This window comes from Coregonus lavaretus, assembly GCF_964263955.1.
Source record: "Coregonus lavaretus genome assembly, contig: HAP1_SCAFFOLD_6542, whole genome shotgun sequence".
Taxonomy (NCBI): Eukaryota; Metazoa; Chordata; class Actinopteri; order Salmoniformes; family Salmonidae; genus Coregonus; species Coregonus lavaretus.
In genome coordinates, this window is record NW_028164893.1 from 27,695 (window position 1) to 32,171 (window position 4,477).

Below are 4,477 nucleotides of genomic sequence, written 5' to 3' on the forward strand. Positions count from 1 at the left end.
GTTGGTCCCCCCCCCCCCCCCCCCCCTTCGACATAGTGTCCCCTCTACCTCCAGGTTGGTCCCCCCCCCCCCACACACACACTGTCTGCACTCACTATTCAGACTATATGCCCTCAGACACTGGAGGTTACCAAGCCCCAATCACACTGTTACCAAGCCCCAATCACACTGTTACCAGGCCCCAATCACACTGTTACCAAGCCCCAATCACACTGTTACCAAGCCCCAATCACTCTGTTACCAAGCCCCAATCACTCTGTTACCAAGCCCCAATCACACTGTTACCAGGCCCCAATCACGCTGTTACCAAGCCGACAAACACACTGTAACCAAGCCGACAAACACACTGTAACCAAGCCCCAATCACTCTGTTACCAAGCCCCAATCACGCTGTTACCAAGCCCCAATCACACTGTTACCAAGCCCCAATCACACTGTTACCAAGCCCCAATCACACTGTTACCAAGCCCCAATCACACTGTAACCAAGCCCCAATCACTCTGTTACCAAGCCCCAATCACTCTGTCACCAAGCCCCAATCACTCTGTTACCAAGCCCCAATCACGCTGTTACCAAGCAGACAAACACACTGTAACCAAGCCGACAATCACTCTGTAACCAAGCCGACAAACACACTGTAACCAAGCCGACAAACACACTGTAACCAAGCCCTAATCACACACTGTTACCAAGCCCCAAACACACACTGCCTGTCTGCCTGTCTGTCTGCCTGCCTGCCTGCCTGCCTGCCTGCCTGCCTGCCTGCCTGCCTGCCTGCCTGCCTGCCTGCCTGCCTAACCCAACAGTGCATCTTGTCTGTGATACTATGCTGTAATCTGACTCATGTAATCAGTGTCGTCAACAACTGACTCTGGGTGCGTCCCAAATGGTGCTTGTGCCCTATATAGTGCACTACTTTAGACCAGAGACCTGTAGTAGGGCACTATATAGGGGACAGGGTGCCACAATGACCATAATGAATACAGCTCTGTATTCCAGAGGAAGCTGAGGTTCAACAGATGTTTCCATAATGAATACAGCTCTGTATTCCAGAGGAAGCTGAGGTTCAACAGATGTTTCCATAATGACCATAATTAATACCGCTCTGTATTACAGAGGAAGCTGAGGTTCAACAGATGTTTCCATAATGACCATAATTAATACAGCTCTGTGTTACAGAGGAAGCTGAGGTTCAACAGATGTTTCCATAATGACCATAATTAATACAGCTCTGTATTACAGAGGAAGCTGAGGTTCAACAGATGTTTCCATAATGAATACAGCTCTGTGTTACAGAAGAAGCTGAGGTTCAACAGATGTTTCCATAATGAATACAGCTCTGTATTCCAGAGGAAGCTGAGGTTCAACAGATGTTTCCATAATGAATACAGCTCTGTATTACAGAGGAAGCTGAGGTTCAACAGATGTTTCCATAATGACCATAATTAATACAGCTCTGTATTCCAGAGGAAGCTGAGGTTCAACAGATGTTTCCATAATGACCATAATGAATAAAGCTCTGTATTACAGAGGAAGCTGAGGTTCAACAGATGTTTCCATAATGAATACAGCTCTGTATTACAGAGGAAGCTGAGGTTCAACAGATGTTTCCATAATGACCATAATGAATAAAGCTCTGTATTACAGAGGAAGCTGAGGTTCAACAGATGTTTCCATAATGAATACAGCTCTGTATTCCAGAGGAAGCTGAGGTTCAACATATGTTTCCATAATGAATAAAGCTCTGTATTCCAGAGGAAGCTGAGGTTAAACAGATGTTTCCATAATGAATACAGCTCTGTATTACAGAGGAAGCTGAGGTTCAACAGATGTTTCCATAATGAATACAGCTCTGTATTCCAGAGGAAGCTGAGGTTCAACATATGTTTCCATAATGAATACAGCTCTGTATTACAGAGGAAGCTGAGGTTCAACAGATGTTTCCATAATGAATACAGCTCTGTATTACAGAGGAAGCTGAGGTTCAACATATGTTTCCATAATGAATACAGCTCTGTATTACAGAGGAAGCTGAGGTTCAACATATGTTTCCATAATGAATACAGCTCTGTATTACAGAGGAAGCTGAGGTTCAACAGATGTTTCCATAATGAATACAGCTCTGTATTACAGAGGAAGCTGAGGTTCAACATATGTTTCCATAATGAATACAGCTCTGTATTACAGAGGAAGCTGAGGTTCAACAGATGTATCCATAATGAATACAGCTCTGTATTACAGAGGAAGCTGAGGTTCAACAGATGTTTCCATAATGAATACAGTTCTGTATTACAGAGGAAGCTGAGGTTCAACAGATGTTTCCATAATGAATACAGCTCTGTATTCCAGAGGAAGCTGAGGTTCAACAGATGTATCCATAATGAATACAGCTCTGTATTACAGAGGAAGCTGAGGTTCAACAGATGTTTCCATAATGAATACAGCTCTGTATTCCAGAGGAAGCTGAGGTTCAACAGATGTATCCATAATGAATAAAGCTCTGTATTCCAGAGGAAGCAGAGGTTCAACAGATGTATCCATAATGAATACAGCTCTGAATTACAGAGGAAGCTGAGGTTCAACAGATGTTTCCATAATGAATACAGCTCTGTATTCCAGAGGAAGCTGAGGTTCAACAGATGTTTCCATAATGAATAAAGCTCTGTATTCCAGAGGAAGCTGAGGTTCAACAGATGTTTCTATAATGACCATAATTAATACAGCTCTGTATTCCAGAGGAAGCTGAGGTTCAATAGATGTTTCCATAATGAATAAAGCTCTGTATTCCAGAGGAAGCTGAGGTTCAACAGATGTTTCTATAATGACCATAATTAATACAGCTCTGTATTCCAGAGGAAGCTGAGGTTCAACAGATGTTTCCATAATGAATAAAGCTCTGTATTCCAGAGGAAGCTGAGGTTCAACAGATGTTTCCATAATTAATACAGCTCTGGATTACAGAGGAAGCTGAGGTTCAACAGATGTTTCCATAATGACCATAATTAATACAGCTCTGTATTCCAGAGGAAGCTGAGGTTCAACAGATGTTTCCATAATGACCATAATTAATACAGCTCTGTATTACAGAGGAAGCTGAGGTTCAACAGATGTATCCATAATGACCATAATTAATACAGCTCTGTATTCCAGAGGAAGCTGAGGTTCAACAGATGTTTCCATAATGACCATAATTAATACAGCTCTGTATTACAGAGGAAGCTGAGGTTCAACAGATGTTTCCATAATGACCATAATTAATACAGCTCTGTATTCCAGAGGAAGCTGAGGTTCAACAGATGTTTCCATAATGACCATAATGAATAAAGCTCTGTATTACAGAGGAAGCTGAGGTTCAACAGATGTTTCCATAATGAATACAGCTCTGAATTACAGAGGAAGCTGAGGTTCAACAGATGTTTCCATAATGAATAAAGCTCTGTATTCCAGAGGAAGCTGAGGTTCAACAGATGTTTCCATAATGAATAAAGCTCTGTATTCCAGAGGAAGCTGAGGTTCAACAGATGTTTCCATAATGAATACAGCTCTGTATTCCAGAGGAAGCTGAGGTTCAACAGATGTTTCCATAATGAATAAAGCTCTGTATTCCAGAGGAAGCTGAGGTTCAACAGATGTTTCCCTAATGAATACAGCTCTGTATTCCAGAGGAAGCTGAGGTTCAACAGATGTTTCCATAATGAATAAAGCTCTGTATTCCAGAGGAAGCTGAGGTTCAACAGATGTTTCCATAATAGTACAGCTCTGTATTCCAGATGAAGCTGAGGTTCAACAGATGTTTCCATAATGACCATAATTAATACAGCTCTGTATTACAGAGGAAGCTGAGGTTCAACAGATGTTTCCATAATGACCATAATTAATACAGCTCTGTATTCCAGAGGAAGCTGAGGTTCAACAGATGTTTCCATAATGACCATAATTAATACAGCTCTGTGTTACAGAGGAAGCTGAGGTTCAACAGTCTCCAGTTCAGAAGGTAACACACTCTTTTTATCTTCCATGTTTTTCCTTGAGCATCATGCATCCCAAATGGCACCCTTTTCCCTATATAGTACACTACTTTTGGCCAGGGCCCTATGTGAGCCCTGGTGAAACGTGTAGGGACTAGGAAGCCATTTGGGACGAAGATGATGTCATTCTAGTGATGAATGAATTGAGACTACATCTACATGTCCCCGTGATGCAGCTGCTCATCTCTCTGGGCAGTAGAGTTCTCTGAGTCAGCGGATGCCTCCTAAATCACACCCTTTTTCCTATTTACTGGAGCGCACTAATTTTGACCAGGGCCCTATGCTCAAAAGTGGTGCACTATATAGGAAATAGGGTCCATTCGGGATGCATCCTCTGAGCCAGTCAGTCCATTTGTCTGAGGGAGACTAACTGACTGGCTGGGTATAATATGTCATCTTCCCCTGAGACGCTGAAGGACAATGGATCCAGAAACTTTAGGGTTTGATTC